Source organism: Pelodiscus sinensis, chromosome 6 (genome assembly GCF_049634645.1).
Source record: "Pelodiscus sinensis isolate JC-2024 chromosome 6, ASM4963464v1, whole genome shotgun sequence".
In the NCBI taxonomy this organism is placed as follows: Eukaryota; Metazoa; Chordata; order Testudines; family Trionychidae; genus Pelodiscus; species Pelodiscus sinensis.
In genome coordinates this window covers 108,244,299-108,260,993 of record NC_134716.1, presented here as the reverse complement: position 1 = coordinate 108,260,993, position 16,695 = coordinate 108,244,299, and the positions used below count along the sequence as shown (strand labels likewise).

The window sequence follows — 16,695 nt, the reverse complement described above, 5'->3', positions numbered from 1 at the left end:
TGATGGTGCGGTCAGGCAAAAAAGTGCCAGCATGCAATTTTCAAAAGAGGCAGGAGTCCCGGAAGATGTGGGCATCGTGCGCCTTTTCTGACCATCCTATATTGATGTTGGTGAAGTATCCTGTGTGACCCACGAGTGCATGCAACACCATGGAGAAGCACCGCTTTCTGTTGATAAACTCCGGGGTACGCTGGTCAGAGGCCAGGATGGGGATGTGCGTGCCATCTATGGCCCCCTGCAGTTGGGGAAGCCCATGACGGGAAAGCCATTGACGATGGTGTCCAGGTAGCCCAGAGTGAAGACCCTCCGTAGCAGCACATTGTCGATGGCCTTGGCTACCCACATGAGCACAGCCCCGACTGTGGATTTCCCTACACCGAACTGGTTCCTGTAGCTGCCTGGCATGGCGAGCTTCCACAGGGTGATGGCCATGTGCTTCTGCATAGGGATGGCAGGTCTCCTGCGGATGTCCTGTCGCAGAGCTCCAGGAAAGTGTCCTTCCACATACGAAAGTTCTGCAGCCTCTGCTGATCGTCTCATCCCTGCAGGACTATGCGGTCCCACCATTCTGAGCTCGTCTCCCTCCACCAGAAACGGTGTTCCCCCAGTGTCCAGGGGATTGAAGGCATGTGCAGCAGTAGGAGTACCAGGACCTAGGTGAGCAAGGCCTGCAGGCCACGCTGAGGTTCATCCTCCTTGTCTTCGTCCTTATCCTGCTGGAGCAACGTGCGGGCAGTTTGGAAGTACTGTACCATGAGGCGCCGCATGAGGCCCATGAGCCTGGCATTGCTTTGCAGCTGCTCTGGCTCCATGGTGTCAGTGCTGTGGCATCTGCACAGGCAACCAGAGCACAAGAAGGTGTGTGGCCACTGAATCCCTTTTCTGTCTCATGAGGGGAGAAGCAGTGGAGGAGTGGCTTGTGAGACATGGCCGTAGAGAAGCCCCTGTAAGCATGTGTCACAGCTTGCCAGACTACGCAGCCACAGGAAATATCCACCCTGCTGGCATCCTCCCCGGAGTGTTTTCAGGGGCTCTGAGTCCGAGGCAGGCTCCATTCAATGTGGACGCACTATTTCAGACTAATTTGAACCTATTTCGAGGCTTCCCTATAGCAATGGCACACTAGCTTGAATTTGTGACATCGGGAGTTAAGTCAAATTTAGTAATTTTGAAATAATTTCCTAGTGTAGAGATGGCCTAAGGTGCCATAAGACTCGTTGTTTTTGCAGATAGTTTCTCCCCTTCATATCATTGCTTGTTCGTTATTTCCAGTTTTCGTGTCATGTTTAGTGTGAGGCTGTATGCTTCTTGAGGGAGAATGTCTTTCCATCAGACTTGTAGAATACCAGCCATTCTTTGGGACACTCTATCTATTTACAGGCCATGGTATTTTTCCCACTGATAAGCGTAATAACGGATATTAACATTCCTGTTACAGAAATTTTTTTTACACACCTTCAGGTTCAGTTTCTTAGGTTTAGAAACAATCATTTTCCTACCACGGATTTTCTTCCCTCTGCTATAATAGTTCATATGGCATAGTTAAATCCTCCCATTTTGTATTTCTGCTGCATCTCCAGGATTCCAAACTGAAGGTTAGATAACTTGGAATGGTATATACATTGTTTTTTCAGATGTCTAGGAAGCATACTGTGACAGGGTCAGGTCAGAAGAGTACTCAAAGAGATATATGTTCTAGATTAAGGTGGTCTCTGTTCCCTGGGTAAACTGGTAGGCTGTGTCTACATTGGCATCCCTTTCCAGAAAAGGGATGCTAATGAGACACTTCGGAATTGCAAATCCGCGGGGGATTTAAATATCCCCCGTGGCATTTGCATTTACATGGCTGCCGCTGTTTTCCGACTCGGGGGTTTTGCTGGAGAAAAGTGCCAGTCTAGACGCGATTTTCCGGAAAATAAGCCCTTTTCCGGAAGATCCCTTATTCCTTTCAAGTAGGAATAAGGGATCTTCCGGAAAAGGGCTTATTTTCCGGAAAATCGCGTCTAGACTGGTGCTTTTCTCCGGCAAAAACCCCGAGCCAGAAAAAAGCGGCAGCCATGTAAATGCAAATGCCGCGGGGGATATTTAAATCCCCCGCGGATTTGCAATTCCGAAGTGTCTCATTAGCATCCCTTTTCCGGAAACCAGCCTTAAACCCTTTGCCTTAAACCAGCAGAAGCTTTCCAGAAGCAGTCTGAACAATCAAGCCAGTTAGAACACATGGTGCTAATTAGGAGACTTTCAGAAACAAAAGTGTCAGGCTAATCAAATCACCTGGGGACAATGAAGAACCAGTTGAGAATGGTTTAAAACGGCTCCTCTTCTGTTAGTTCTGGGGCATGGAAAGAAGGATTTTAAGAATGAGAGGAGTCTGGATGAGAGTGGTGAGTTAGGCAGAGTGTGTTGGAGGAGCAGGATAAATTGCTCAGGTACTGGGAGGGATTGATTGGGGGAAGTGGCCCAGGGAAGTAGTTGCCAAATGAGGAGAAGAACAAACCCCATTTGTTGCTACTGCCTTAGAGTCCCTTGGCTGGAACTGGAAGTAATGGGTCTACCCCCGCCCCCCAACCCTCTTCACAACACTACAGAGTCTGTCCCTGGATAAGGAGGCCAGAAATACAGAGGGGTTTCACCCCCATATTATGGACTAGCCTGTAATGAGTATGGCTCAGTAAGCTGTGAACCCTGCCTCTAGTAAAGAGAAAGAGGTCATCTGACGGGACATAGAGCGAGCCTCTTAGGCTGAGCACTATCTTCAAGAAGCGCAGGACCCACAGACCCAGCCAGAACTCTGCCACAATATACAGTACCCTTTCTCACAGCATGTTGTGCTATTTTATAGTCATTGTCATCAAATAAGTCTAGGCTCTATTTTGACCTACAGTGTCAATGCTATCACATACCAAACTTCTTTTAAAAGGTCTCTTAAAATAACTACATGGATGAATTTTACATTTTGAGAATTTGTGAATTTGTAACTGCAATGAGGAAGCAATAATTGTTTTATAAATACAGTATTTACTTCCAAAGTTGTTTGACTGTCTATGCAACTCTTTGCTAGAAGCTATAATAAAAATATTAACTGTTGAAGCTGAAATACTTTGATGTGGTGAGAATACAAAGTGAAAAGGGTTAATTTTGTTTGGCTGCAAACATTGTTCTGCATGTCTTTCACTTAGTTTCTCATGTTCAAATAGTTAGCTGAACGAAACAACAAACTGTGCCCTGAACTGAGAGGAATGTTTACAGTATGCCAATAAGTGGTGGAATTCTGCCCAGCGATATCTCGCTTGTTGGGAAATAAGACATTATTTGCTTCCAGATTCACTAATTTCATTTCATGATTACAATATGCAATGCATAATACTCATATTATTTTGTTGCTGTTGCCTATGGAGCCTAATTCCTTTTCAAATCCTTTTTTTATATTTCTTTTCACGTGTATAATCTCTTTATGGAGCCTAATACTCTAGATGGTTAATCCTTAAAATCAGTTTTTGGCTAACAATTCCTTTAACTTTGAGACTTTGTTTCAGAGATTTATTGAAATACAAGGGCTTTGCTTATAATTAGCAGTCTGTGTAACAAGTTACAACGAGAGAAGATTAAAAATAAAATTTTAGTACATTGAGGTGCAAAGTTAGTGAAACTAGTATGTTCCTACTGATATTAATTTTTCCAATATTAATCATAAAACATTTCTTGGGACTGTTGTTGCAAAATACTGAGTGTCTTCTTGAAACCAAAAAGTGTTAAGGGCACATTGCACGGTTGGACACTTAGCTGGATTTTGCAACTTAATTTATATATCCACAAGGGCTTGTCTGTGTTGGATCAGTTTGCAGGATCCAATGCTCATTTCCATTTATTTGGCTACATATGGATGTACATTTTGTCAAGAGATGTACTAGTACTGATAAACTGCTTCTCTTTTAGAATAAAATAATTCAGGGTTCTCTTTTCGGAGGACAAAACAGTGTGGGGCTATTAAGATTCCTTTTACTTACATTCATCTTCCTGTGGATAAGGAAGTGCTTTTGAGCAGCTTCATCTGATCCACCAGCTGCGACCCTTCCTGAACAAGCATGATTGGCCACAGTGATCCATGCTCTTGTTACATCTTGACTGGATTACTGTAATGCACTTTATGTGGGGCTGCTTCTAAAGAGTCTTTGGAAACTTCAGCTGGTCCAGAATGCAGCTGCTCGAGTTTTAACGAATACTCATTATACGGAGAACATTATGCCAGTGCTCTGGCAGCTGCACTAGCTTCCCGTATGTTTCTGGGCACAATTGAAGGATTTGGTTATGACGGAGAAACCCTGGACCCCACCCGTTTAGGGCTATCTAAAGGACCGTCTTCTCCCATATGAACCTGCCCGGGGATTGAGGTCAGCTGGGGAGGCTCTGCTCAGTGTTCCTTCACTTATAGAGATAAGGTTAACATCTACGCGGAACAGGGCCTTCTTAGCTTTTGCTCCCAGGCTGTGGAATTCTCTTCCTCAGAATATTTGCATGGCACCTACGCTAGCATTGTTTTGGTGCCAGGCTAAAGCCACCCTTTTTACTCGTGCTTTTATTGGGGGGGTGTGTGTGTGTGTGTGTGGGTGTGTGTGTCTCCTGTTGAGATTTTTAGCAGGTTTTATGTCTCTGGGGTCTCATATTTTTGAATTTTAATATGTATTTGTATTAAAACATTTTTTTAATCTGCCTCGAATATTTTAAATAGAGGGGTGAGAAAAATATTTTAAATAAATAAATTTTAAATAATGGAGACAGGGGGACATATAGGATCTCAGGGTATGTCTACACTACCTCGCTAGTTCGAACTAGAGGGGTAATGTAGGCATACCGAACTTGCAAATGAAGCCCGGGATTTGAATTTCCCAGGCTTCATTTGCATAAGCCGGGCGCCGCCATTTTTAAATCCCGGCTCGTTCGAACCCCGTGCCTCGCGGCTACACGCGGCACGGATTAGGTAGTTCGGACTAGGCTTCCTAGTCCGAACTACCGTTACTCCTTTGCTCCCCGTCCCCCCTGTCCCGCTGCCCCTGTGCTCCGCGGCTTTTCTCCGGACGCCTGTGGTACAGTTCCAGCAGTGGCTGAATCAGGATGCCTGGGGCAGAGCAGCTTGGGTGCTGCTGAGTTGGTCCAGTAGCGCCGAGGAGTGGCAGCGCTACTGGACCAACCTAGCAGCACCCAAGCTGCTCTGCCCCAGGCGTCCCCAAGTCAGCCGCTGCTGAAACTGACCAGTGGCTGACTACAGGAAGCTCCTGCCCCGGGCTTCCTGGAATGAGCCGCTGATCAGTTTCAGCAGCAGCTAACTTAGGGATGCCTGGGGTTCTTAAGTTGAATCTGTATGTAAGTCAGAACTGGCGTCCAGATTCAGCCGCTGCTGAATCTGGACGCCAGTTCTGACTTACATATAGATTCAACTTAAGAACAAACCTACAGTCCCTATCTTGTACGTAACCCGGGGACTGCCTGTACTAATGCAGTATTTTGTGGCCTTCATGTTCTGACTTTCATAGCTTGAAGCATAGGCTACAGAGCAACCTTTTTGCTGTTGTGGGTCAGATCTCGCATGTCCACAGGGGGGACAGCAAGATTAAATGAACCGCCAATGCAAATGAGAAGAGCCAGACTGACAGGCCTGAATCCCCTATTTATCTACAGGACAAGTTAGTCAGAGCCTGATCTTTCAAAGCTTTACAAATGTGCTTAATCTTCCACATTAGGAACCTGACCCCCAAACCCATTCAAATTATTGGGAGTCTTTCTATTGACTTGAGGTATTTGAATCAGGCCCTTTGAGTAGTCCTATAAAGGAGACATGAAGGCGATTACTCACAGTGCAAAAAAGCTGAGCTCACGAAAAGTTGTACAAAATTTTGAACGTAAAATGCACCAGTGCTCACTGTTAGGCACAGCAGCCGCACAAGCTTCCTTACATTGTCCTGCCACTGTGCCTGTCGTGATCAGGACACAGTGGCTATGTCTACACTGGTGGGTTCTTGTGCCAGAAATATGCAAATGAGGCTAAGCATGGAATATCGCTGAGCGTCATTTGCATACCTAATGAGCCGCCATTTTTTGCAGAAGAGGAGCGTCTACACTGCCCCTTCTTGTGCAAGAAAAACTCTTGCACAATGCCGCTACGCTGATTATTTTCAGGAATAATGGCAATGTGCAAGAGGGCTTTTCTTACACAAGAAGGGGCAGTGTAGACGCTCCTTCTGGCGCAAGAGCCTCTTCTGAAAAAAATGGTGTCTCATTAGGTATGCAAATGATGCTCGGCAATATTCCACGCTTAGCCTCATTTGCATATTTCTGGCACAAGAACCTGCCAGTGTAGACATAGCCAGGCTGTTTAGCCTAGTGGTCAGAGCAGGCATCAGTAATTGGAAACTGGAATCGAGGGTCAAGCCAGAGGGCAGGAACTTGAATAAGCAGATAGGCAAGGAGAGATTCAAGGCAGGGATGTGACAAATGCAAGGCAGGAGCTGCTGCAAAAACAAGGTAATACAGAAGACAGGACACAGGGGGGCAGTCAGTAAGCTGCTGCTCCTGGAGCAAGAGCTGGTTTAGCAGCCATTCCACCTGATTGGCTGGAGGGGTCAGTTAGGTTGCCTACTGCAGGATCTCTACTGAAATTAAGGCTTTGCTTACATTTACTGGGAAATTGATGCTATGGAAATCGATGAGCTGGGGGTTAATTTAGCAGGTCTAATACCTGTTCCTGTCAACTTTGGTACTCCATCAGCTCATAAGGAGTAAAAAGTCAGTGGGAGAGTTTCTCCACTTAACCCCTCTCACACACACAGTGGGGATGCTGCAATAAGGCAAACTAGGTCTGTGTCTATACTGGCAGGTTCTTGCGCAAGGGTTCTTGTGTAAGAAGTCTTGCGCAAGAACACATCCACACTGCCATGTGCAAGATCTGCTTTTGCACAAGAGCATCCATGGCAGTTTGGATGCTCTCTAGCACAATAAAACAGGGCCATTTTAGCCATAGGGCTTTCTTGCACAAGAACCCCCTGCCTCGTGTCCACACTGCCCTCTTGTACAAGAGAATTTACATCTGTTGGAAGAGCATAGCTCTTGCGCAAGAAGCCCTCTCTTACCACGTTTTACTGTAAACCTTCTTGCGCAAGATCGGGTGGGCAGTATGGACGTTCTGCAGAAAAACAGCCATTTTTGCACAATAACCTGCCAGCGTGGACATAGCCTAAGTGTGGTAACGCTCAGGTTATTCCCTGTGGGTCTTGTGCTACTGTCAGTTAGTGTTAGCCTTAGAGACTAGCTGTGGCCCTCCACCCAGCCTCTTCCTCTTTGCTATAAGCAGGAGCCACAGCCATACTCTTCACAGGCTAGTCCATAAATTTGCAGCAAAATCACAATCTGGCACCTTTCCCCTGGCTTACTTCCCTCAAACAAGCTCTCCTAGTCCCTTTCTACTAGTACCTGCTTTTCTCTCCTTCCCTCTTTTTCCTCACTCCTTCCTTACTTGGGGGAGATCTTTTAAAGCAGCACCATAGTCCTTAATTAGCTGCAGGTGTCTAATTAGCCTGACTTCTAGCAAGTTCTGATTGACCCCAGGTGTCTGCTTGATTATATTGCAGTTAGGCTGGGATTTTTTTGATTCAGAAAAGAGAAAGCTGTCACCTATACTCTAGCATGTATTCCCTCCTTCAGTGAGCAGCAAATGACTTGTCTGGGTCTGTCATATAAGGTACATTGACTCCAGTTACGCTATTCACACTTACGCTATATAGTTGAACTTTGTCTCCTGTGTAGACCTGGTCTAACTCTGCTGAAGACTGATTCCTGACAGTGCAGGAATCTTGGCATGAAAGGGGTGAGAGGAAAGTGCAATTTTCATACTCTTGGGCTCCGTCTACACTGGCATGATTTTGCACAAGAACTCTTTTGCGGAAGAGTTCTTGTGCAAAAACTCTTACAGAAGAGAGCGTCTACACTGGCATGTACCTTTGCGCAAGAGATATGCTTTTGTGCAAGAGCATCCATGCCAGTGTAGATGCTCTCTTGTGCAAGAAAGCTCTGATGGCCATTTTAACCATAGGGCTTTCTTGTTCAAGAAATTCATGTTGCCTGTTTACACTGGACCCTTGCTCAAGAACAGTTGCACAAGAGGGCTTATTCCTGAATGGGAGGATCATAATTCTTGTGCAAGAAGCACTGATTTCATACATTAGAACGTCAGCGTTCTTGCACAAGAACTTGCAGCCAGTGTAGACAGGCAGCAAGTTTTTGCACCAAAACAACCGCTTTTGCGCAAGATTGCCCCAATGTAGACACAGCCTTGCAGCCTTTGATCTCTCTGTTGAGAGTACCAATATGCACTTTTAAATTTTTAAAATATATGTATAGACACACATCCATTGCTCTGTGTGCCTTGCTTATTAACTAAATATCACAGTATGGGTTGTACCTCCCTTAAGCTGGCTGGACTCTCTGGTCTGGCATGTTCCTGGACCACAGAGTCCAGGAAGAGAAAGATCTGGCAGCACGGCAGGAGCAACATAAGGGACACTGCAGACTCAGCCGGGAGCCCAGAGTGTTTGTGTATGTGGTGGGAAGATGGATGGCATGATGAGTTCTGGCCCCAGTGGAGCTCCTTGACCCCAGCACCTGGGGAACTCTAGCCTGACCATGGCCTTGGATCTCCAGCCCCAGCCAGGGAGTTCTGGCTCTGGACATGCTCTGGCTCCAGTGCCAGGGAATTCCAGCATCAGTCCCATTCCTCCACCCTGGCCACAGATCTTCAGCTCCAGCTGCGGAGCCAGGTGGCTGGGCAGCTCTGGCCAGGCAGTAGTGGGGCTGTGAAGAGCCCTATGGGGCTGAGGAAGCAGTGGGGGCAGGCTGGAGCCCTAGCCCAGTGACAGCACGGCCATGAGGGGAGGCACCTTCCCTGATCCGGCAAATCCCCTCGCTTGGGACCAGTGAGGTCTAACCTGTATAAAGGACTTTTTCTAAATGTATCTCAATCTATGGCTACCTCAATAGCTTTCACAATGATGATAAAAAGATGGGTCATGCTGCATGTTTGGAATATCAACAGATGAGGGCTCTGGGAAACCATTATGGAATTTCTTGATGAGACGATCCTTCCAGTAGTTCATTCTCATTTATATTGTGGGAATACCAATAATTTCGTGATACAGACACTAGTTCACTAGGAACTTGATTGTAACAACCAACTCATTGCATAAAAGCCATCGAACACCTATCAAATAGTAACACTTCAGTTACTGGTGACTTCTCTCAAATCTGAAGTTAAAAGATTCCGTAATCTTTAGGCAATGCAGTTCTCCTGGACCACTATTTCAATGGTATCCTGAGTAATAGTAACTTATTTTCCTGCTTTAGTCTCTTGCCCTTTGCAGGTTTTATTATATTGGATTGTTTTCAAAAACACCTGAAAATGTCACGCTGAAAATCTGAACCCAATTAAGAACTTGTTCAACAGCTGATGTTTCATCTTTTTATGACATTATTGTTTGTTTGATCTGACAGCATATATGTCATTTTTACTGAGAAGTACTTTACTGCTTTATGCATCTGTTAAAAGATTTAGAACTGAAAAATTCAAGGTGTGTCTTGTGTGAAAAAAACCCAATAATACATTCCTGCTGTCTTAGCACATTATTTGAACAAATATAGTGGGTGGAAAGACTGGCTGAAGATTTAACATGCTACTTAAATCCTTAGCACCATTATTTTCTGGATTTTCAAATAAAAGTAATGTAGCATATATGGATGTATTTTGAAATGCTCATTGTTGGTTCAGGTGTTCAAATTAAGCTCCCTCCCCTCAAAGTTTGACACTTAATCCAAACTATCAAGCCTGAACTAAAATAGTTTTTTCTTTTTAAAAAAGTGTACATATTTTCCTCACTTCACAAAACACTTTACATAATATGCAAGTAACTTTTTACTTTGCTGTAAGGCAATTTCCACTCCACTATAAATAATCCTTTATATAATAAAGCGATGTAAACTATGGTGAAAATTGCTACTCTGCTATTCAAGTCTTCTGAAATATTTATGTGGCTGGTGAGACCTCAATATATAAGATTTGGAAATTTCATGACAAAAATGAAATAGCCTTGGGACCTGACAGTGTCTGTAGAAGAATATAAAACAAACCCTTTCAAAACTAGGTCCAGTTTGCAATTATAGTGAAGGCCAATAACCTGCCTGTCTGGATATTTTGTGGAGGGCTAATGTGACAGGCTTTTTTCTTTTTTCCTGGGTAGCCATGTGATGGCTAGGAGCTTTCCAAGGGCAATGTGTTTGGATTGGTGTTTTTGCTGTTATGTGGTAGTGATGGAGGTGGAGGAATGTACTGCTATTTTGCCTAATATTTATGTACTGTGGATTTAATTAATGGAAAGTGTGCCAAGAACATTGCATAGACCAGCAGTATGCAAACGTTTTGAGCTAAGCCTCCCCTCCTTTGAGTTACAATTTCTGGTTGCACCGTTTCCCCTACAACTCAAACAAAAATAGGCACATGAAAGAATGCTTGAGAGGTTTATGAGTAGGCTAACAGAGACCTTAACACAACCTTAATTAAATGACCTACACCCGCAAGTTTCAAATACACAGCTCCTTACCAATGGCACGGATAAAGCTTTCCCTGAAGCAGGCTGCTTCCATCTTGCAGCCAGGCTGCACCACTAGGGCAGCGCCTTAACCTGTCCCACACTCCCCAGGTACATACAATGGTCTCTGGGGGCAGAGCCAGTGCTGGGCCTGGAGGCCGCTGGGAGCAGAAATTGGACTATTTTTAAAATGTCATTTCCTAGCAAGCTCTTTGCGAACATAGAGCTCAAAATATAAGTGGATAATGAAGGAAGCTGGTTACCACCCAAAACCTAAATTAATCAGGCAGGGTATTGGTAAGCTAAGGCACAAATGAAGTCCTAGAATTTAGGGTCAGAAGGGACCACTAGGTCATTTAGTTCAGTGGTCCTCAACTTCTAGCATGCCCCCCTTGTCCCTAATGGAACATGCTGGGAGCCGGGGTCAGGAGAGGGCTTGAGATTGGGAGCCGGGGGGCTATAGCTGGGAGTTGGTGCTGTGGCCAGAGCTGTGGCTGGGGACTGGAGCTGCGGTGGGATGAGGAGGGGGGGCAAGCCCTGGGGATGCAGCTGAGTGGCGTCTGGGGTAGGACCTGGGCTGTGGCTGGGGTGGGAAAGAGGTTGGGTGGTGCTCTGTCCCTGCCCCTTGTGTGGGAGGCCTGGGCCCTGCTGTGTCTCCTTGAATGTTCCTCCCTCCCTCCCTCCCTCCCTTGGTGTGTGTACCCCCCCGTTTGGGGACCACAGATTGAGTGTGACCTGTATATCACAAGCCACCCACACCACCCAACATCTGTGCATAGAACCCAACAATCAACATGGGCTGACAGTATTATGGGCACTGGAAGAGAATGGAGGGACAGAGGTGCAGGCACTAGTCCTTGAGGCTCCCCACAGTGGCAAAAAATGGTTAAAAGAAAATGGCATTCACCATAGTCTGAAAATTGTTCCGACACTCCTGGCTTGAAAATAAAACAATTCCATGGAGGCGGGCCAAATTTCAGAAAAGTCTCTTCTGAAAAAAGGATCAGAAAACGGTAGGTGAATTGTGGTTTGCAATTTGGGTACCTTTTTCCGAAAAATAACTGCAGTGTAGACATAGTCGTAGAGTGCTCATTTCTTGTACTCCAAATGAAAAGGTGCTTGGGCCAGAGCAAGGAGCTTGGGATGGGTGAGCCAGCAGAAAAGAGGCATGTGGGGATGGAACAGAGCAGGGAGCGAAGCAGAAAGAAGTGTGGGGCCAGCACAACACAGGAGGAGCAGTGCAAAAAGAGCACACAAAACAGCTTGTCAGCTCCACATGAGTCTGAATAGCAGAAGAACTTAAATTAGGGAGATCCTGGGGATCCATCCTTCTTATTATTTCTTGTCAGTCTTGTGATCCCATTCCTTCTCATTACTGTTCAGATTAAAGAAAGCCACTTGACTTCAGCCTCCTTCACTCTGCTTTATTTGAGCACTAAATTGCAGGGTTTGTGGCTGTTCAATTAGTGGCTGATGATCCCCAGTTTTGAGATAAATGGGGCAGAGTTTGGTGCAGTGGAGCTAAAGGAGTGAGGCTGCGTAGGGTTGCCAACTTTCCTGACCAGATGGATTGGAGGCCATTGCTTCAGTTGGTGTCCAATGGGGAAAGTTGGCAGGCTACTCCCCAATTATCACACACCTAATCCTTCCCAGTCCCAAATGTCCAAGCTGCACCTAAGCTCTGCAGAAGGCTGGAGGGACAGGCTCCTCTCACACCAGGGACGTTTGAAGGGGAAATAGCTTTGGGGTTTTTTTGCTGTTGAGAAAAGTCACATGAGATTGGACAACGTGGCAACTTGGAGTGAGCATCTGTAGAGAGGTGGAGTTAGGGATTCCCAGCTAGTGTCCTAGGGCTCATGAGGCATAGGAGAGGAGGGAGTCCCTCACACCTAAGTGAGTTTGGAGGATGCTAATGACCCGAGGGCAGTCTGGGGGAACCTTGCTGAGAATATGAAGGCTTCTATGGGGTAGAGTTTGGAGTGGACCTTGAGGAGCTGCTTGAGGGTAGGTGGGTCAGTATGCTCCCAAAGAACCTCCTAAGGCTACTGAGTTGATGATAGTACAGTAGTAGGCCAAAAAATGGAAGTCCTTTAGAGTAGATGGGCAATACCCCCATATAGCCCCTATAGATGGTGGACCTTAGTGGCCTTTGACTAGTTTGCCAAGTTGTTTGGCTTCTTTACTATGAAAAAAGCATTTATTATTTAAAGGAGGAGGGAGAAAAATATAAAAACTGCCCCACACCTATATGACCTGGGCACTCATGCTTATCAAAGATTGTCACAGGGAGGAATATTTCTGTGGGAACCTCTGTTAAAATATTGGCAGTAATCACCGAGTATAGTCACACAGTATTCACACACTGAGTGCCAAATACTCCTACTTCCTAATAATTTATTTTACAGTGTGTAGAGGGATCTGAACCTCTGGTCCTCTTGCTTCTCACCATTATTATGATCTACATGTGCAAGAGGGAAATTAACTTTACATATTTTTTCTGCTATTTTTTCCCACTGAAGATCCGTTTCTCACCATTGCACATTTCTTTAAACTTGCTGGATATAAAACAGTGTAAAGAACATTAACCTTTCTCAAGTTGGTCTGTGAGCATTTTACATGGTTGAAAAACAAAAATAGGTTTCCTTCATAAACAATTCCTTTTCTCTCAAGCAAACCAATTCATTCCTTGTGCAGGATATGCCAAAAATGTTCTTAGTATTGGTCTATTATTATGTAATGAGCACCTTCAATTCTCAAAGACCAGTCAAGCTCTGTACTGTACTTCTAACAGGACACCATTAGGGAAGTTGTCTGCTCTGACGATTGCTAGTTGTAGCTATAGCTCTGAAAGCAATATATTCACAAAGCCCTATCCTGAGAATTGATTTTTAGTGTCTTTTGCTTTTTGGCTTTTATTAAACATGTATAATGTCTTGTATCCAATTTTTCCTCTCTCTGTTTGAATGAAAATTGCCAAGAATAATTCCTTTTGCATCTGACTTTGCTGTTGCAGACTCATGCAGCACTGTACGGTTCTAATAAGTTGGCCTTAATTAATTGTTAGCACTTTTTTCTTGTAGAGCTTACATTTTTTTTCAAATGAAGTTGGTTTGCTTATTGCACTGAATGGAACTTCTGAGGGCTCAAATATCATTCTCTTGGCAAAGGACCTTATAGTCTAATGGGTTAAGTGTTTGGCCCTAAACTGTATTCAAGGTATTAAAATAAAACCTAATGGGTCACAATACTGGCTTGGACCCTAAATTTGCAAATGCACAATGGAGAAAAGTTAATAGAAATATTAAAATCTCAACTAGATTTGATTGAGAGATAATCCCAGAACCCTATGCATTGTATTAATCCTTTCTGGATGGCTTTTTGGTAGAATCCATAGGAATTTAGAGGTATTATTTTGGCCTCTAGAGGGCTTCTATATTGTTTGGAGAATGGAATGTAAGGAAACAAATGATTAAATATTAAACAAAGATCAAGATCTACATTTATTTAAAAAATGAAGAAAATGAGGCATACTTGACATCATATTTTGCTTCTTCAACAACATTAATATATCTTTTGCTGAATATTGGATTTTTGCACACTAAAATTTTAAATATAAAACCTCATTTGACAGCAAAAGAAAAAGGGATAATAAAGCTAAAGTTCCCCACAGTTGTTGTTTATGTAACAATGTAAATGTTGAAATGCCTTTGTGGAACTTCAGAAAATACATACAATTTTTAGTTCTGAGCCATTTTGCAGCCCAGAAATGCCACTTTTTCTAACAGCTGGTTTTTATTGAAATACAACATTTAAAAATCCCCAGATTAATGTATTATAAAAATTGATACTTAATTTAAATTAAAATTAATTTAAACCCAAAATTTCAAAAATGTTGAGCAAGATTTCAACTATTTGCAACAACCAAATGGTTTTAATTTTAAGCCAAACAAATTTCAGGATGTTAATTAAAAGTGGACCATTTTTGTGAATTGCAAAAAAGAAATACAAAACTTTCCAAATGTAAGTTTCTTGAATTTTATTTTACGATTTGTGAGCACTAGAATTAAATCATGCAAACTTGTAATTATCATTTATTATTTATGGTCTGACAATACCCAAAGGCCTTGAATGGAATCATGACCTCATTGTATTATGCCCTATATAAGCACACAGGAAGAGACACTAAATGAAGGAAATGAGAGTAATGTTATGACGACAAAGACCTGTTGCTTACATAAGTAGCTATTGCACATTTTCATTGGTCAAAGTATTTTGCAATTTTTTAAAATAAATTAAGAAATTTTTAACTTCCTGACGGCTGAGCCAACCTATTTTTCATTGGTTGGCTACTTTCTTTTAGACATCATATCAGAAGTGGGTCTTGAGGATGGATTGAAATTACCAGAATTACTTGTGAGAGGATTATTCATGTGAGTAAGGGTTTGTAGAATCTGATCAGTAATTAACATCCTTGAACTATGCAGTAGTACACTTTGTTCAGTAAACTAGAAAAGCTAAATTTCACATTTTTGGAATTTACTGGCAGTATTATGTCCACTGGAGGGCTCTCGTATAGTTTCACTGAATACAATGAAAATATACAGAGCGAAGAAATAAAACATGTTATTAAAAAGTGATAACGATAATGTGCGCTTTAGATCTCACAAGTGAAATGTAGCATTTTCTGTGTTCTGCTGAGACACAAAGTCTTTATATGTTTATGTCATTGCTTCAACAAAAATATAATAATGTTTCCTTCTAGAGAGAGATCCAGCTTTTGAATTTAGGGTGTAAAGGTTTTAACAGATTCAGGGAATTATTTTTTCTTTTGAGGATGGAGTTAATTTTAAATCTTTATCTGAACATCAGTCTGTTTAGATCTAGAGGTTTGAGTCATGCCCCTCACTATTTCCTACATTTTGGTTATATATGTCTACATTAACGTTATTTTTCTGTGTATGAAAGTTGAAAAATATCATTTATGCAGGGCTGGTAGAGCACTTACAGGCTGCATTGAGTGATGGTGGTGGTGCTGAGACCATGAAAGATAAGCAAATTTAGCAAGTGCACTGAGAGGAAGCTGTACTTCCTCAAAGTAATTCTCAGCACTGTTTCTAAGCTGTTTACTTCCTATTTTGATACCTAGAGACACAAGAAACAAGATTTCCTAGCTAGTCTTTGATTGGCCTTGGACTAAGTTTGTTTATCCATGCTTCCTATCAGGAAGCAATTGTGATAAGGTCTGTGACTCAGTTCTGGAAGATTTTTCCATTTTGTGTATTGCCTGTGACTGATAATGTTGGGAACATAGTACTCTATTCTTGTGCTGATTTATTAACAAAGTTTGAGGCACCTTTGCCATTTCATAAGACTGTGTTGTTTGTTTTTCTTCTAAAGATTGAGATTTCAACACGTGCTAAATTTTATGATTGGAAGGTGTCTCTCAGTTTCCATGCCTTACCTATTTAAGTACCATTATGCCTCCATTTCCTCCTTCTGCCAATCACACGTGCACAAGGCTTAACATTCAAACAAAAATCTCCTTTCCTGGAGTCCTAGTTAATAACATGAAATTTACAGTCCAGCTCCAATAAAAGTCCTCTAGACTTCCCTAGCACTCAACAGTGCCTTAACAGTGATGGTCCAGTAGGTCCTTCTAAATGCTGCTTTTCCCTTTCCGTGTACAGGGGTTTGGTTTTATCCTTGTATCAGGGTGCTAATCTTTTTCCCTGTTTCAGAGCTCTGTTATGTGTGTAGTATTTTAGCCTTCCCTTCAAGCTCTTAACTTCTTTCTCACCCTGTATCAGGGTGAGACACACAAAGTTTGAGGCACCTTTGCCATTTCATAAGACTGTGTTGTTTGTTTTTCTTCTAAAGATTGAGATTTCAACACGTGCTAAATTTTATGATTGGAAGGTGTCTCTCAGTTTCCATGCCTTACCTATTTAAGTACCATTATGCCTCCATTTCCTCCTTCTGCCAATCACACGTGCACAAGGCTTAACATTCAAACAAAAATCTCCTTTCCTGGAGTCCTAGTTAATAACATGAAATTTACAGTCCAGCT

General features: G+C 43.1%; 1 long non-coding RNA gene across 1 annotated transcript in view; it reads left to right on the top strand.

Annotated features, from left to right (window-relative positions):
* The first annotated feature begins 2,167 nt into the window (after window positions 1-2,167).
* The window catches only part of LOC142829978 (uncharacterized), a 162,356-nt gene continuing 147,828 nt past the window's right edge, over window positions 2,168-16,695 (top strand). Inside the window, exon 1 of the long non-coding RNA XR_012904960.1 lies at window positions 2,168-2,429. This is a non-coding gene — a long non-coding RNA (uncharacterized LOC142829978). The remainder of the gene's footprint in view (window positions 2,430-16,695) is intronic.